General features: G+C 41.4%; 1 pseudogene; it reads left to right on the forward strand.

Annotated features, from left to right (window-relative positions):
- Nucleotides 1–1,500: 1,500 nt before the first annotated feature.
- LOC139422402 (galactosylceramide sulfotransferase-like) lies at nucleotides 1,501–17,705 on the forward strand (annotated as a pseudogene).
- Nucleotides 17,706–19,938: the final 2,233 nt, after the last annotated feature.

The following is a 19,938-nucleotide window of genomic DNA, read 5'->3' on the forward strand; positions in this document are numbered from 1 at the left end:
TGATGGGGGCCACTGTGTTCTTGGGGACCTTCAATGCTGCAGACATTTTTGGTACCCTTGCCCAGATCTGTGCCTTGACACAATCCTGTATCGGAGCTCTATGGACAATTCCTTCAACCTCATGGCTTGGTTTTTGCTCTTACATCCACTGTCAGCTGTGGGATCTTCATATAGAGGTGTGTGCCTTTCCAAATCATGTCCAATCAATTGAATTTACCACAGGTGGACTCCAATGAAGTTGGAGAAACATCTCAAGGATGATCAATGGAAACAGGTAGCACCGGAGCTCAATTTCAAGTCTCATTGCAAAGGTTCTGAATACTTATGTAAATAATGTATTTCTGTTTTTTATTTTTAAAACCTGTTTTTGTTTTGTCATTATGGGGTATTGTGTGTAGATTGACGAGGACAAAAAACCCCAGTTTAAACCATTTTAAATAAGGCTGTGTCGTGACTTTACTTTCATTAATCTGATGACTGTTATTTATTTAATCCACTAACAATGTTTAATTGTTACCCAATTAAATTAATCATGTAACAATTAACTCATTAGGAATTTGGGCGCCACGGAAGAGTTTGTTTAAAGAGTTACCATCTCCCGAATTAAACTCTATAAGATATATATTCATTTCATCAATAAACCGTCATCTTATTAATCATTACCTCTTATATCATAATTCTGAACGTCGTCTACTCCTTGCATCTGCAAAAACCTTACTCATGATTCAGGACTACACGAATTGGTTTAATTATTTATTTACTAGCTAACTAAAATGAGAAAACAGGATAACATACACACTTAATACATGAGAAGAAAGTCCCTAGCGGACTGACAAAATGATGGCTTATTACACAGAGATGGAGAGGGGGAAAAAGTGAGACACTTATCGTGGATACATTTTAGGACTATTCCTCACATTAATCATATGCTTTGCACACGAACCGCCTCCTGTTTGGAATAAGAAATCATGAATGTATTTACATTGAGTGACTTTGTTCGCCGTTTATATCTGTCAGAACCAGGCCTTCTTAGGAAGGAGATGGGTTGGCCTTTCAGAAGCACGCTTGTAAGGGTCAGGACCTGTTTCTTCTGCTGTTGTTCTTCTACGGCTCTTCTATAGCTGTGTTGATGATTCCCATGGATGATGATAGTCAGAGAATACGGTGATTTGAGAATCGCAGTAGGATGGGATGGTTTGCAGTGTAGTATGAAGGTCCCTCTTTGATTCGCTTTCTTCGAAATCTGACTTAGGACAGCTAATCAGCCGTACCAGTAATTGTCAGGGAAGTGAGCTTCTAGCCTACACCTCATGTTGATTATTCAGGATTCAGACCACTTTACACGCACAGCAGCAACCTGCCAATGTCCTGGTCTGATAAGTTAATTCTTAGCAAGTCCTTTTAAGCACTCTGGTTCGAAAATGACTGACATGCTTTTCTGACCTCACTCAGGGCGTGGCTACTTAATGTGCAAAGGATATGTTTAGAAGTTCTCCATTGATGCTCGTCATCAAGCTCGAGACCCTGGGTCTCGACGCCGCCCTGTGCAACTGGGTACTGGACTTCCTGACGGGCCGCCCCCAGGTGGTGAGGGTAGGTAACAACATCTCCACCCCGATGATCCTCAACACTGGGGCCCCACAAGGGTGCGTTCTGAGCCCTCTCCTGTACTCTCTGTTCACCCACGACTGCGTGGCCATGCACGCCTCCAACTCAATCATCAAGTTTGCAGACGACACTACAGTGGTAGGCTTGATTACCAACAACGACGAGACGGCCTACAGGGAGGAGTTGAGGGCCCTCGGAGTGTGGTGTCAGGAAAATAACCTCACACTCAACGTCAACAAAACAAAGGAGATGATCATAGACTTCAGGAAACAGCAGAGGGAGCACCCCCTATCCACATCGACGGGACAGTAGTGGAGAGGGTAGTAAGTTAAGTTCCTCGGCGCACACATCACAGACAAACTGGATTGGTCCACCCACACAGACAGCGTGGTGAAGAAGGCGCAGCAGTGCCTCTTCAACCTCAGGAGGTTGAAGAAATTCGGCTTGTCACCAAAAGCACTCACAAACTTTTACAGATGCACAATCGAAAGCATCCTGTCGGGCTGTATCACCGCCTAGTACGACAACTGCTCCGCCCACAACCATAAGGCTCTCCAGAGGGTAGTGAGGTCTGCACAACACATCACCGGGGGCAAACTACCTGCCCTCCAGGACACCTACACCACCCAATGTCACAGGAAGGCCATAAAGATCATCAAGGACAACAACCACCCGAGCCACTGCCTGTTCACCAACGCTATCATCCAGAAGGCGAGGTCAGTACAGGTGCATCAAAGCAGGGACCGAGAGACTGAAAAACAGCTTCTATCTCAAGGCCATCAGACTGTTAAACAGCCACCACTAACATTGAGTGGCTACTGCCAACACACTGACTCAACTCCAGCCACTTTAATAATGGAAAAATGGATGTAAAAAATACTACTAGTCACTTTAAACAATGCCACTTAATATAATGTTTACATACCCTACATGATCTCATATGTATATACTGTACTCTATACCATCTACTGCATCTTGCCATCTTTATGTAATACATGTATCAGTAGCCACTTTAAACAATGCCACTTTTATATGTTTACATACCCTACATTACTCATCTCATATGTATATACTGTACTAGATACCATCTACTCCATCTTGCCTATGCTTTTCTGTACCATCACTCATTCATATATCTTTATGTACATATTCTTCATCCCTTTACACTTGTGTGTATAAGGTAGTTGTTGTTAAATTGTTAGGTTAGATTACTCGTTGGTTATTACTCTATTTTCGGAACTAGAAGCACAAGTATTTCGCTACACTCGCATTAACATCTGCTAACCATGTGTATGTGACAAATAAAATTTGATTTGATTTCATGACTACTAAAATCACATTCAAATCTTAACATATATATACTTTCATCATTTTAATATCGCATTGGATGGAAACTTTACAGATAAAGGGGGTATCCTTTCCAAGTTACAGTATTTACAATATGACATTTGTTTCCCACTGACCATTCCCAACATTCTTTATGTAAGAATTATTGTTCCATTATCCACGTTTGACCGTGGATAGGGTTTCAGTGTGAACAGTGTGAACGGTTGACCATCCAGCAGCTCCCCCTCCCACCTCTGTGGGAGAGAGAGGCCTGGTAACTGTCCAGACATTGAAAAAACGTATTTTCCGGACATTTAAATCAGGTGCATTATAGGTGATGAATGAAAGGTAAATTTTCTGGACATAAAAAATGTGTATCTTCTGGAAGTTGAAAACATGCAATTTACAGACATTAAAAAAACATATATTTCGTTCATTGACTTTATGGGCAAATTTCCACTGCTATACATTCTCAATAAGTAAGCATTATATCACCATCATATTTTGTTCACACCTCTTAATAGGAAAGATGAGCCAACTTAAGTTTGCAACAAAATATTTATTATTGCTCCCATCTAGCATGTTAGCTTTAAAACTGGCAGCGCTGATTTTCAAAATAGTTCAACTGTCACGCCTGCTCCCGCTCCCCTTCCCTAGCTGGCTCGAGAGGTTAAACGGTTGGCTCGACAGGCACCCATCCCAAGTCAAGCCTCAGCCGGATCGCCAGGCCTAAGCCGGATTGTCAGGCTGCCACACCTCAACCGGATCGTCATGCTCCCACGCCTCAGCCGGTATGCCGGGCTCCTACGCCCCAACCGACTGGTCCAGCACCCAGGCCTCGCCGGCTCGCCCAGGTGGGGGGTACTGTCACGCCTGCTCCCGGTCCCCCTTCCCAGCATTGCGCACTCCTGCCACCATCATTACGCACACCTGCCTTTCCTCGTCGCGCAAATTATTGGACTCACCTGGAATCAATCACCTGTTTATTACCTCCCCTATATTTGTCAGTTCCCCAGCTCTGTTCCCCATTGCTGCATTAATGTGCGTATGTCGTTGTGTTATCCGTGTGCTGACGCTGTTCCTGTCCTGTTACATGTCCGTTCCACATTAAATGTCCAACTCCCCGTACTTGCTTCTCTACTCTAGCATCGGTCCTTACACCAACGTACAGAATAAACCAACAGACCATTTCAACACCAATAACATTTTGAGTAATGGCTACAGATTTTTTTATTTTCAAGCTATGACTGTGACATGTTGTTGATTACCTTAGTTGGAAAAAAAGAATGCTGGGTTTTACTCTAATTAGCTTCAGTAGAGTACAGTACAGTAAAGTAGAGTTCAATTTTGTAGATTAAAGTACAATAGTCAAGTACAGTACAGTATAATTCAGTACAGTACAACACAGTAGAGTTTATTTCAGTAGAGTAAAGTAGGGTACAATACAGTACACTATACTTTTCTTTACTGTATTCTAGTGTGCACTACTGTATTGTTCTGTACTATACTCTACTTTTCTTTACTGTACTGTGTACTGTAATGTACTGTACTCTGCTGTGCTCTACTGTATTGTGCTATCCAAACTTGTAATTTGGTCCGATCAGGTATAATGACGAAAAAATTACAAGAAAAAAGTATAATGACAAGAAAAAACAAATAAACAATACAAAGCAAAAACAAAGCCACCTCAATGACTCCCTTCCGAGGCATCTCAAGATAAGCTGTAGACCACACTATCTACCTAGAGAGTTTTCATCTGTATTTTTCATAGCTGTCTACATACCACCAGATACCGAGGCTGGCACTAAAACCGCCCTCAATGAGCTGTATTCCGCCATAAGCAAACATGAAAACACTCACCTGGAGGCGGCGCTCCTAGTGGCCGCGGACTTTAATGCAGGGAAACTTAAATCAGTTTTACCTAATTTCTATCAGCATGTTAAATGTGCAACCAGAGGGGAAAAATTCTAGACCACCTTTACTCCACACACAGAGACGCGTTCAAAGCCCTCCATTTGGAAAATCTGACCATAACTCTATCCTCCTGATTCCTGCTTACAAGCAAAAATTTAAGCAGGAAGCACTAATAACTCGGTCTATAAAAAAGTGGTCAGATGAAGCAGATGCTAAACTACAGGACTTTTTGCAAGCACAGACTGGAATATGTTCCGGGATTCTTCCGATGGCATTGAGTCACTGGCTATATCATTGAGTCACTGGCTATATCAATATATATATATATATATATCAAGTGCATTGAGGACGTCCTCCCCACAGTGACTGTTCGTACATACCCCAACCAGAAGCCATGGATTACAGGCAACATCCGCACTGAGCTAAAGGGTAGAGTTGCCACTTTCAAGGAGCGGGACTCTAAGCCGGAAGCTTATGCCCTCCGACCAACGATCAAACAGGCAAAGCATCCATATAGGACTAAGATCGAATCGTACTACACCGGCTCCGATGTGGCAGGGCTTGCAAACTATTACAGACAACAAAGCCGAGAGCTGCCCAGTGACACGAGCCTACCAGATGAGCTAAATAACTTCTATGTTCGCTTCCAGGCAAGTAACACTGAAACATGCATGAGAACACCAGCTGTTCCGGACGACTGTGTGATCACACTCTCTGCAGCCGATGTGGGTAAGACCTTTAAACAGGTCAACATTCACAAGGCCGCTGGGCCAGACGGATTTCCAGGACGTGTACTCCAAGCATGTGCTCACCAACTGGCAAGTGTCTTCACTGACATTTTCAACCTGTAATACCAACATGTTTCAAGAAGACCACCATAGTCCCTGTGCCAAAGAACAGTAAGGTAACCTGCCTAAATGACTACCAACCCGTAGCACCATGAAATGCTTTGAAAGGCTGGTCATGGCTCACATCAACACCATTATCACAGAAACCCTAGACACACTCCAATTTGCATACCGCACCAACAGATCCACAGATGATGCAATCTTTATTGCACTCCACACTGCCCTTTCCCACCTGGACAAAAGGAAGATGTGAGACTGCTATTCATTAAGTACAGCTCAGAGTTCAACACAATAGTGCCCTCAAAGCTCATCACTAAGCTAAGGACCCTGGGACTTAACACCTCCCTCTGTAACTGGATCCTGGACTTCCTGACGGGCCGCCCCCAGGTGGTAAAGGTAGGTAACAACACATCTGCCACGCTGATCCTCAATACGGGGGCCCCTCAGGGGTGCTTGCTCAGTCCCCTCCTGTACTCCCTGTTGACTCATGACTGCATGGCTAGGCACGACTCCAACACCATCATTAAGTTTGCCGATGACACAACAGTGTAGTGCAGTGTAGTGTAGGCCTCATCACCGACAATCAGGAGGATAGAATTATGGTCAGATTTGCCAAATGGAGGGGGAGGGAGAGCTTTGCATGCGTCTCTGTGTGTGGAGTAAAGGTGGTGCAGAGTATTTTTTTGTCCCCCCTCTGGTTGCCGCTGTTCTATCCTGCCTGTACAGCGTATAACCAGCCAGCTGTATGTTGATAGTGTCTTCGTTCAGCCACGACTCCGTGAAGCATAAAATATTACAGTTTTGAATGACCCGTTGGTAGTTTATTGTTCTGTGTAGGTCATCAATTTTATTCTCCAAAGATTGCACGTTTGCAAGCAGAATGGAAGGAAGTGGGGGTTTATTCAATCGCCTACGAATTCTCAGAAGGCAGCCCGCCTTCTGGCCTCTTTTTCTCCGCCTCCTCTTCACACAAATCACTGAGATCTGGGCCTGTTCCCGAGAAAGCAGTATATAATTTGCGTCAGGCTCGTCAGCCTAGTTAAAGGAAAAAAAGGATTCTGCCAGTCCGTGGTGAGTAATCTCAGTCCTGATGTCCAGAAGTTACTTTCGGTCATGAGAGACGGTAGCGGCAACATTATGTACAAAATAAGTAAAAGAAGAAGTTACAAACAAAGCAAATAAACAAACAAAAAAACACAATCGGTGGTGGACACGTAGAACGTCAGCCTTCTTCTCCGGCGCCATTTAACACGACTCCAACACCATCATTAAGTTTGCTGATGACACAGCAGTGGTAGGCCTGATCACCAACAACGATGAGACAGCCTATAGGGAGGAGATCAGAGACGTGGTCATGTGGTGCGAGTACAACAACCTCTCCCTCAATGTGATCAAGACAAAGGAGATGATTGTGGACTACAGGAAAAGGAGGACCGAGCACGCCCCCATTCTCATCGACGGGGCTGTAGTGGAGCAGGTTGAGAGCTTCAAGTTCCTTGGCCTCCACATCCCCAACAAACTAACATGGTCCAAGCACACCAAGACAGTCGTGAAGAGGTTACGACAAAACCTATTCAGGACACCTCAGGACACTGAAAAGTTTTGGAATGGGTCCTCAGATCCTCAAAAGGTTTTACAGCTGCACCATTGAGAGCATCCTGATGGGTTGCATGACTGCCTGGTATGGCAACTGCTCGGCCTCCAACTGCAAGGCACTACGGAAGGTAGTGCATATGGCCCAGTGCATTACTGGGGCCAAGCTTCCTGCCATCCAGGTCTCTATACCAGGCAGTGTCAGAGGAAGGCCCTAAAAATGGTCAAAAATTGTCAAAGACTCTAGCCACCCTAGTCATGGACTGTTCTCTCTGATACCGCATGGCAAGCGGTAAGTCTAGGTCCAAGAGGCTTCTAAACAGCTTCTACCCCCAAGCCATAAGACTCCTGAACAGCTAATCAAATGGCTACCCAGACTATTTGCATTGCTCCCCCCCCCCCACACACTTCAATGCTGCTGCTACTCTCTGTTATTATCTATGCATAGCCACTAATATATATTCTTCAGGCTAGGGTCTATTGTCCTCCACTTCCTGTCTGACTGACGTGCCCAAAGTAAACTACCTGTTACTCAGGCCCAGGATATGACACAGGCCCAGGAAGCCAGGATATGCATATAATTGGTACCATTGGATTGAAAACACTTTGAAGTTTGTAGAAATGTTAAAATAATGTATGAGACTATAACACAATTGATATGGCAGAAGAAAATCCAAAGACAAACCAACCAGATTTTTTTTTTTGAGAGCCCATGCTCTTACAATGGAAAGCATAGGGGCATATGCAATTCCAGCTCTCAGATTACAATTCCTATGGCTTCCACTAGATGTTAACAGTCTTTGTTCAAGGTTTCAGGCTTGTTTCTTCCCAAACAAGGAAGAATTTTTCGTTTTAGTACTGGGAGTCAGAGTTGGAAATGAGTCTGTGCGACGATGCGCACCTGCTAATTTTGCTTTCCTATTGAACATACTTCTTTCCGTATGAAATATTATAGTTTAATTACATTTTAGGGTAGCTGAGGATTTTATCTAACAAAAAGACCATACATGTTATAGTTGGGATCCCTTGGATTGCAAATCAGAGGAAGATTTTCAAAAAGTAAGTGAATAATTCATCACTATTTATGATTTTATGAAGCCTGTGCCGGTGGAAAAATATGTTGATATGGGGCGCCGTCCTCAAACAATCGCATGGCATGCTTTCGCTGTAAATCCTATTGTAAATCGAACAATGCAGTTAGATGAACAAGAATTTAAGCTTTTAACTTAATATTAATATTCATATTCATAATTTTTATGATTATTTATTTGAATTGCGCGCCCACCATGTACATAATTACCTCGACACCGGTACCCCCGTAAATAGCCCCGCTATTGTTATTTACTCCTGCTCTTTAATTATTTGTTATTCTTATCTCTTACTTTTTATTGGTATTTTCTTAAAACTGCATTGTTGGTTAAGGGCTTGTAATTAAGCATTTCACTGTTGTATTTGGCACATGTGACATAACATTTTATTTTATTACCTAAACTACTCAACCTTCCATTCATGTATACAGTAAACAGGAATAATTGTATAATTGACTCTACAGGTGGCAAAACACTACTTACTGGGTTGTTCCACGAAAAGAGTGCATTTGGACAGTGTAAAAAATTACACCTAATTCACTGAATTTTTACATTATGTCATAGTGTTCCACTTCATAAAAAACATGTTCCCTTCTCAAGAGTTAAAAAAAGAAAGAAGCCAATTCAAGTGCCTGGAAAAGAGCCAATTAAAGTAACAGGGATGACTACCAAATCAAAATCAAATCAAATCCGCCAAATCCAAAACTGTACCAGGGTTGACAATGTCATTTTTAATCTGCCATAACTCCTCTCATGACTAGAAAACTAGAAAACAGGAACTATAGACAAGACAGGAGCAAGGAGGAAAATGCTGGTAGGTTTGAAGAACAAAAGGAACTGTTAACAGACAAACAGAGAACACAGGTATACATGCACAGGTGATAATGGGGAAGATGGGCGACACCTGGAGGAGGGTGGAGACAAGCACAAAGACAGGTGAAACAGATCAGGGCGTGACAGATGGTGAAAACCTGGGGAAATGTTGGGGTTATTTGTGTTAAAATCTTTCTAGAAGTCAGAAAAACATGAGGAACATGTCAAAAGGAAGATTTTTTGGCATTTTAAGTCTTATTCATATGAAAAATCAGATTTTGAATGTTTTTATGTGGTTTATGTTAAAAGGCACTTCATTTAATACAACATGCTTTTAAATGCAATATTCGTTCACAATTTCTACTTACAATATCTAAAGGATGCAAAAAGGCACTTTATTCATGGAGTGACCCATCTTTGCAACAGGTTAAGAATTATATGAATCTGGGGTAAATGTGACGTACAGAAATGGGAGTCCCATAAGTGTGCAAAGTGAAGATGAAATCCTTTACCTTTACAAACATTCATATGGAGAGGTTTCTCAATTGAGGATTGGATCTAGGGCTTTTGCAGGGTTTGCTTCTAATGTATCTACAGGTCCTTCAGAAAGTATTCATACCCCTTGACTTAGTCCACATTTTGTTGTGTTACAACCAGAATTCAAAAAGTATTATATAAAAATCTCAACCATCTACACACAATACCCTATGACAAAACAAAGAAAAAACATTGAAAATTAAATACAGAAATATCAAATTTACATAAGTACACACCCCTGAGTCAATAAATGTTAGCATCAATCACCTTTGGCAGCAATTACAGCTGTGAGTCTTTCTGGGCAAGTCTAAGAGCTTTTCACATCTGCATTGTACAATATTTGCCCATGATTCTTTTAAAACGTATTCAAGCTCTGTCTAATTGGTTGTTGATCATTGCTAGACAACCATTAGATAGATTTTCAAGCAACTCAGGAACATTCACTGTCTTCTTGGTAAGCAACTCTAGTGTAGATTTGACCTTGTGTTTTAGGTTATTGTCACGCTCAAAGGTGAATTAATTTCCCAGTGTCTGGTGGAAAGCACACTGAACCAGGTTGTCCTCTAGGAATTTGCCTATGCTTAGCTCCATTCCGTTTGTTTTTATCCTGAAAAACTCCCCAGTCCTTAACGATTACAAGCATACCCATAACATGATGCCACTACCACTATGCTTGAAAATATGGAGAGAGGTACTCAGAAATGTGTTGTATTGGATTTGCCCCAAACATAACACTTTGTATGCAGGACAAAAAGTGAATTGCTTTGCAGTATTACTTCAATGAGTTGTTGCAAATAGGATGAATGTTTTGGAATATTTTATTCTGTACAGGTTTCCTTCTTTTCACTTTTCATTGTGGAGTAACTACAATGTTGTTGAGCCATCTTCAATTTTCTTCTATCACAGCCATAAAATTATGTAACTATATTAAAGTCACAATTTAAAGTCGCCTGTAACTGTTTTAAAATCACCTATCTCTCCGTCAACTGAGTTAAGAAGGATGCCTGTATCTTTGTAGTGACTGGGTGTATTGATACATCATCCAAAGTGTAATTAATAACTTCACCATGCTCAAAAGGTATATTCAATGTATGTTTTTTCTCTCACTACTCTACCCATAGAGCTCTACAGTGGAGGTGTCAAAATACCCATAAAACCTATCGGTCAAACAGGGAAATGGTTCTAATCGTTTATCCACCATTCATTTTTCCCATAGGGGATTTTAGAAACACTTAAAATAAGGGCTGTGTTTCGTGTAGGCTTACCCTGGTGTGATGTTTTGCTAACCATGTAAATCTCTCTCTGACAAGGTGACTTTTATCAATAATTTCGGCTCTTTTTACTCTCAGATTCTAAAATGCTAATTAGCATCAAAATAGAGATCATCCAAAACTACAAATTCCTGCACGTCATCTCTAGCTGACACCTTTGCTAACAGGTATTGTGTCAATTTAAAACTTGCAGAAGACAGTTCACAGAATTAATTTAAAGAAACGTAGCCAATTTATTAATGACAGAATTGAAATGGCATTAGATAGTTAATACAGAGATTCTTACCTTTACCTTGATTCGGCAGTCTAGTCCAGATCAACAAGGCATTTGTAGTTCTTTATGATAGCCACATTAGCAGGCAATTAGCAATTAATTTTTGGGGGGCTTAATACAGGTGAACATATTGATAAAAGTCACCTTGCCCTAGAGAGATTTACAGTTATCAAAACATCACACCAGGGTAAGCCTACATGAAACACAGCACTTATTTTACGTGTTTATAAAATCCTCTATGGGAAAAATGACCGCTAGGTTTGATGGGTATTTCCATAGGCATTGGAAAACCTCTCAGGTATTTGTGGTTGAATCTGTGTTTGAAATTCCCTGCTTGAATGAGAGACCTGACAGATAATTGTATGTGTGGGGTACAGCGATAAGGTAGTCATTCAAAAATCATGTTAAACACTATTATTGCACACAGAGTGAGTCCATGCAACTTATTATGTAACTTGTTAAATATTTACTCCTGAACTTATTTAGGCTTGCCATAACAAAGGGTTTGTATACAATTTTTTTATTAACTTGTAAACATTTCAAAAACATAATTCCACTTTGACATTATGGGTTATTGTGTGCCAGTGACCAAAAATATAAATGCGATCCATTTGAAATGCAGGCTGTAACACAACAAAATGTGGAAAAAATCAAGGCGTGTGAATACTTTCTGAAGGCCTTGTATGTTAAAGGTTGGTAGGATAGGTATTCAATGATTACATCAAGCTTATGACTCTACAAACTTGTTGAATGCATTTGCTGTTTGTTTTGGTTGTGTTTCAGATTATTTTGTGCCCAATCAATGGTAAACAGTATATTGTGTCATTTTGGAGCAGCTTTTATTGTAAATATGAATATAATATGTTTCTAAACCAGGGATGCAAACTGGTGAGGGCCCAAAAAGGTGACACTTTTTTTGGCACTGAAACATGCAAAAAATCATTGCTAGGGGAAAAAAATAAATGAAAAATATCAGCTTTAAAATGGTCATTCCTAGTGACTTAGGCTGGATCCCTTATTGAAATGCTGGTTTTAACTAATTAAACAACAAAGAATATGATCTACATGATCAGTCTGTGTGTAAAATAAAAAGTGGTTCATGTGAACCTAACTCACAGTGCAGACCCGTCATTCAGGAAATAATAAAAAGATTTGTATATATAAAAAAAGTGTTTGGCCTTGCCTGTGTTGCATGTTATTTTGGCATTCATATGTGTCACTTATCAGTTTGCAAACTATGTAAAAAAAAAAAGATATATAATTGAGTTAATAAAGCCGCATACAAATATGGTCTCTTTTTTTGCTTTCACGAGTAAGGCAGCTCCAAAATGCAGGTGTTTCAGCCTAGCTCAGTGCTTTCTTTGGTGGTGGTGGGGCAAGCCTGCAGAAAATAGGAGCATTGCGCCTGATTGGCTCAGTGTTCTCTCACTCATGGGGACACTACGTCACAGGCCAAGTCTTAAGTCCTTAGTAAGGGTAGACATCGAACATTTCAGCCCTGCCATATAGTTACATTATAAGTGCCCTTCCAAGAAGGCTCAAGGTCATTGGGCACAGATAAAATGACATCAAATCACATTATATGTACAGTAGCTTTGATTGGACTGATCATGTCAACACCTTATTTTAAAAATCTTAGCTAACAGTCATCATTACGAATCAAGTCGACAATCTAATGGCAAATCCTTTTCAATCCTTGTCATATGAAGAGAAATAATGAAGTGAAATTATAGATAAAACGTTTCAGTCCTCATCGGCCATTGGACATACCCATTCCACAAGAAGTTGGATATTGCTAATTCAACAATGAGTGGTTTGGAAGGAATCATTGGCTAAATGCAAGCATTGCAAAGCCATCACTAGCCTGCTATTCAGTGGAGTGGCTGTGTGTTCTTTTTTCCGAGTTCCCACCATAAATCCAGAGAATGCCAGACTTCGATTACAAATTTGCTCAAAATGGACAACCGTTGCACCTTCCTGTTTAAGTGAGCATGGTGAGTCCAAAAATGTCTTGTATGCTTCTGCATAAATTATGTAATATGCCAGGTAGATATGTATACTCTAGCTAAGATAGTAATACTAAGTGTATGTTGTGTAGTAAGCTGTTAGTAGCCAATGTGGCTCACCCTAATAATTTGGTCTGTTTTCACCAACACAGTATGGTAAACATATCGTTTGTGGCCGTTGTGTGATTGTTAGCAGACTTTTTTTGTACAGTTTTGACAGTGCTACTAATAGTAGTGGTGGCACTTGGCTTGCACGTGCAAATTCAGCACATACAACATTCTATAATAGAATTGTGTTATTTGACGTGTCAAATTAAAAGCTTATTTAACGAGTCAAAGTGTTATTTGACATATATTTTTTTTATCACACAAAATACCCACACGGCATTCAATATGCCTCACCCTAATAATTTGGCCTATATACACCTCTTAATTTTGCCTACTGTTCTAACTTGGTGGTGCCTATAACCTGTTTTAGAGAAATGTAATCACTGAATATTGTAAGAGCTTTCATTGTCTGTTTATATGCCCCCTTTATTTATCCTACGGTTCTGACTTGGTGTACAGGGAGTACACTATAAGAACTGCCCATGTTCTGAATTCTGTCGCTGTACATTTCAAAAGTGCTGAACAAATAGTTATTGACTATGTCCGTCGTCGCTCGCTCATTAATGTCTTAATCGAAATAACAGATAGCCTTTTATCCACTTGTCGTCGGCCTTATGCCATAGTTTGTACATCTCAATTGTCAGTAGAAACCACATTTATTTAAGCAAGTCAGCCATATCAGCTAAGTTTTTTTTAAAGGCAGTAAATGAGGCTGAATGAACTGTTTCGCTGCCAGACAAGGCTCTGCTGATAGCCAGGTGTAGCAGAGGTAAGGTGTTCGGACAGCTTTATGTAGGGCCTAACCGTTTGTGGGCACCGTTTGTCACCGTTACAGTGCAATTAATGTAGTGTGTTATGTTGTGTAGTGGCTTTGCTGGCATGCATCCTACTTTTTTTTGTGTTGCCCACCAAGATTTACATGCTAAAATCGCCACTGAACTCACAGCAAAAAAAAATTAGGAAAGCAATCCAATGTTATTTGTTGCCTAGACATTGTTGCCTACTGCAAATGAGACTCAAGTCCAGAGAAAAAAAAACATACACTTATATTGTAGTTAGCAATGACAGCCTTCATAATAGAACGCTTGTGACCACACACACATTTAAATATTGCACTTGGGGAAAACAGATCTTAAAGTAGAAATAGAATGAAACAAACAGGCATTCTATTTTTTCTATACTATTGTGGCCACTGTAGCAGACATCGATCAAGTGCACAAGGCTATGTGTGCAAAAATAACGTTCACTGAGCAAAAACTAATATTCGATCCAGCTAGCAAGAGGTACTTAACAATGCTAACAATTATTGTTCCACTACACTTACTCCCTTACCTCAAACTTTCCAAATGCCAGTTGTTTTTCGGTTACAGATTATGAAGTACGCTTCATTCACCTTCTCACCCCCGTAGTCAGGCGCTCTGCTGTAGCTTTCTAGTGCGCGCGCTGATGCAGTAACTAGCAGTTGGTTGTACCTTCTCTTTCGTCGCGTGCTGCGTTCTGTTGTTATGTGAACGACCGTTGAGCCTTGCATACAGCCGGTATTGCGCCAAACGTGCATCGCGCCAAACGTGCATCACCCCCCCCCCCCAAAAAAACTTTTCTCATCGGATCTACACGAATCACGTAGGTTACCTATTTTGGATTCAAAACGGTGAATTTCGCCGAAAGGTGACTAGTTTGCTTCCCTGCTAAAATGTCTAAATTGTTGTGAATGCAACCATGCTCATGGATAATCTTGAAGATGACAGAAAGTTACAGACTCACAAATATCAAACCCACATGACATGCTAACCTCTCACCATTACAATAACATCAGGAGAGGTTAGCATTTTTGGGGGTATGATATTTATGAGTGTAACTTTCTCACGCATTATTCACGATTCATTCAGCACTTCGTAATCATGGTAGCAGCCACATTAGTGTAGAAGCCAAAACAACAACAAAATGTGACACATTTTCCTTTCACAGCAGGAACAATCTGAGGAGTTGGAAAAATGCCCTTGCTGCTGTGAAAGGAAAATGTCAAAAGCTAAAACATGTTTGATGTGTAAACATGGGGGCAGTGTCTTGTTGTTTGGAAAAAGGATGATGACACATTCACTCTCTTGGGGCTTATCAGACTCTCTTCTTTCGCTAGATGGTTTCTCTATTTCCCTGCATTATTTTATCACAGGGCCTCTCCAAGATTCACTGTGCTATTAAAATTATATTTTGTTCCTACAATGTCTGTGATGGCCATGAAATACCTGTGAAGTACCTGTTCCAATCATTATAGTAAGTACGGACTTCTTTATTGTCTAGCTGGGAAAAATGGGAAAAAACATTATTCACGATGACTGTCTTCTACACAGATTGGCCGTTTTATTTGTTTTTTCCCATGACATTACTCAGGGTTAATTGATTCATTTAAACCTATTCAGAGAGATTTCCATGAGGGTGACTGGGACAGGCTGTGCGTTTCCATAAACATTTTGACGGGAGCATGTGTAGGGAAAAGTGCTCATGGGAATAATTTCACACAGTATGTGCCTATTAATTAGGCAAATGAGTAGAGCCCAAACCACTTGATGACAAAGAACAGTTCACTTTGACATCTGCTTCACCTCTGCCTTTCATTCCAGGTTGGCTTGACGTTGCAGGAATGCTTGGTTTTGGTGTGAGGAAAAGACAGTGCAAGTCAATAGCAAGAAGACTGGCTGTAGGAGTTCTATTGACCAGTTTCATGGTGATATTGCACTGCTTATCTACCCCAGCAGTCCAACAAGTCAATCAACAAAAGTAAGTGTAGGCTGAACTTTTGTTGTGAAATACAGTCTCTATCTATTATTTGCTATACAATGTGATTTACTTTTAAATCAATTCATTTGACATAAATAGGTAACATAAAATGTAAAATAAATGTCAGTTTACTATTTTTTCACTTTTTCTCTACAGGGTTACAGTGGCTCTGTCGTGTTCTCACCACTTATCTCAAACATGGGTCCACAATTTGACCAACTACTCTCAAAGCAGAACAAGTCTGTCAGGGGAGTGTGTGCCCACGGTGGACATCATGTTCATGAAGACCCACAAGACTGCCAGCAGCACATTACTCAACATCATCTTCCGCTTCGGTGAGAAGCACGGTTTAAAGTTTGCCTTTCCTAAAGGTCGCAATGACTTCTCCTACCCATCCCCTTTCCTTTGCTCCCATGTCAAAGACTTCCAGCCTGGGGTATGTTTCAACATCTTATGTAACCACATGCGCTTTAATGGGCATGAGGTGGCAAAGCTCCTCCCAGCAGACGCTGCCTATTTCACCATCCTACGAGACCCGGCGGAGTTGTTTGAGTCATCCTTCCATTATTACAGCCGAGCGATTCCCCTCACCTGGGGGATCCACGGAGATGGCAAACTGGCTGAGTTTCTGCGTGAACCCATGAACTACTACACCCCAGGGAGCTACAACTCATTCTACCTCAAGAACCTGCTCTTCTTTGACTTTGGATTTGATAACAACTTAGAGCCTGACCACCCTCTGGTGGAGAGGGGTATTCAGACCTTGTCCCAACGCTTCCAGCTGGTCCTGATGGCGGAGCATTTTGAGGAGTCTCTCATCCTGCTGAAAGATACACTCTGCTGGACGATGGAAGATATGCTGTTCTTCAAGCTCAATGCCCGCAAGGACTCATCTGTGTCACGACTGACCCCTGCACTAAGGGCCAAGGCCCGGGAGTGGAACGGGGCCGACTGGAGGCTCTACAAGCACTTTAACGCCACATTCTGGGCCAAGGTGGAGGCATACGGGTGGACACGGATGGAGCAGGAAGTGAAGGAGCTGAGGAGGAGGAATGCAGAAATGGCTGCCATGTGCATTGAGGGTGGGGGAGCAGTGGAGGCTGGGCTGATTCGGGACACAGATCTGCTTCCCTGGCAGCCAGTTGGAGAGAACTCCATCCTGGGTTACAATTTAAGGAAAAACATTGACCCCAAATACAGGGAACTCTGTCGGAAAATGCTCACACCTGAAATACAGTACCTATCAGAGCTAGGGGTCAACTTGTGGCTCACAAGATTATGGGGTTGGTTAAAGGATACTATATTCTAGCTAGAAACAAATTTATGGGAACAATTTGGAGACATTTTTAAGAGTATAAACTGGGGCGGTGGGTGCTACTAGTATAATATATGGAATCGTTTTTTTATGGTCATACCAAGGATCATTTAACTATTTGATTTTAAATTGCAGAACCACTTTGGCCTTATTGCTATTAGCCCATAGAAACACATTGAATGACAGATTCATACATGGAAAAACAGATAGTTAAAAATAATTCATAAGGAAGTTTGTTTTAAAGTGTTTGTCCTATGTCTGTCCTATATCATCAGTGGAGGCTGCTGATACCAAAAACATGTGAGACTCACATGTTTGGTACCAAACACATCAAACACGTGGTTTCCCTGTGTTTGATACCATTCTATTGACTTCCTTCCAGCCATTATTATGAGCTGTCCTCCCCTCAGCAGCAGCCTTCCAACTGCTACTGGGCTACCTTCAGACGAGTTCTGTGAGCCTTGTGGGCATCCTAGAGCAAAACAACATGTACGTGTTTGTGAGCCTCACCTTTCCATACAGGGGTCATATTAGTGTGTAGCCCAAATTGTTTGGACGCTACAGACAGAAGTTGGCAGATCGGCGGTACTGAATTCAGACGAGTCTCATGACGCTTGTGGGGGTCATAGAGCAAAACGGAGAACACCCCCGTGTTCGTGAGAGTCTCATTTTTTCCGAGTGGTCATATTAGTTTGCAGTATTTGTCTCATGATCTGACAAACACTGCTGTAGCTCGGCCACCTTCCACCGCAGACGTGGAAGGCCGCCATTGGCAGATGCGGTGGATTGCAAAAAAAACTTTCTAGCTTAAACAGACGTATTTTGATGGCACATTTTTTTATTATGCTAATTAGCCTTTTCACGGGGGCTTGGAAATCAACTGTAGGGGTGTTAAATAACTTGGGGTTGCAAATAAAGATACACTTTGTGACTGACTCCTTATGCAATGCTATCTTATTGCATTGATGTATAAGTGAAAGAGAGGATCATAACAGCTATGTGCTGATTAATCTAAATTGTACATATTCGTCATCATATTACTCTCAGAGCTTGACTCTTGAAGCCTGCATGAAATCCTTTATCCCCTCCTCTCATACTGAAGATGCCAAAGTATGTTATTCAGTATTAAGGTATATAAATTAGTGTGAAAATCTTCATTCACAATTGTAATGACAGTCAATGTTCATTAAAACAAGGCATGGTTCAAGTGCTTTGGTCATTATTATTTTCTAAATGAGTCATGCTTCCACCAAAACTGGTATTTTTTCATCCTATAGCTTGTTCTCCATCTTCTTTATAGTGAGCCAACACGTTTTCAGCACTTTTAGTACACATTTTCTCATGCTCTCTCTCTCCCTCTGCAGCAGACATATAGTGAGCAATATGCTTGGAACATCAAATCACAATAAAAACATCAAATCTCAATACATATTGAATTGTGAGAATTGCAATACATATCGTATCAGCACCTAAGTATCAAATCAAAATATAATTTTATTTGTCACATGCGCCGAATAAAACGGGTGTATACATTACCGTGAAATGCTTGCTTACGAGCCTTTCCCACCGATGCAGAGTAAAAAAATTATAGTAAAAAGAAATAACACAAGAGGAATAAAATACAATACACAAGAATGAAGCTATATACAGAGAGTATCAGTACCAGATGGTGCAGAGGTATTTGAGGTAAAGTATGTACATGAAGACAGGGTAAAGTGACTAGGCATCAGGTTAGATAATAATAAGACTACAATTAAGAACAGAGTAGCAGCAGAATATGATGAGTGTAAAAGTGTGTATGTGTGTTTGCGTTGTGTCGGTGTGTGTGTATGTAGTGTATGTGAATGTGCGTGAATGTGCGTGAAGTGTCAGTGTAGTGTGTCTGAGTGTATATAGTGTGTATATATAGTCTTGTCTTGTGAGTTTGCACAGGGTCAGTGCAGATAGTCCAGGTAACACTTTAATTAACTATTTCGCTGTCTTATACCTTGGGGGTAGAAGCTGCCTCGGAGCCTGTTGGTCCGACAGCCAATGCTCCGGTACCGTTTGCCGGATGGTAGCAGCATGAACAGTCTATGGATTGGGTGGTGGGAGTCTTTGACAATTTTTTGGGCCTTCCTCTGACACTGCCTCATGTAGGGGTCCTGGATGGCAGGGAGCTCGGCCTCAGTGATATAGTGGGCTGTCTGCATCACCCTCTGTAAGCTCTTTGCCTTCGAGGGTGGTGCATTTGCCATATCAAGCGGTGATCCAGCCTGTCAGCATGTTCTCGATGGTGTATAACTTTTTATTGTCAGAGGGCTCATGCCAAATATTTTCAGCCTCCTGAGGGGAAAGCCTTCTTCACGATTGTACGGGTGTGTCTGGACCATGTTAAGTCCTTATTGATGTCGACGCCAAGGAACTTGAAGCTCTCGACCCACTCCACTACAGCCCTGTCGATGTCGACTCACTCTCCC

This window comes from Oncorhynchus clarkii, chromosome 12, assembly GCF_045791955.1.
Source record: "Oncorhynchus clarkii lewisi isolate Uvic-CL-2024 chromosome 12, UVic_Ocla_1.0, whole genome shotgun sequence".
Classification (NCBI taxonomy): Eukaryota; Metazoa; Chordata; class Actinopteri; order Salmoniformes; family Salmonidae; genus Oncorhynchus; species Oncorhynchus clarkii.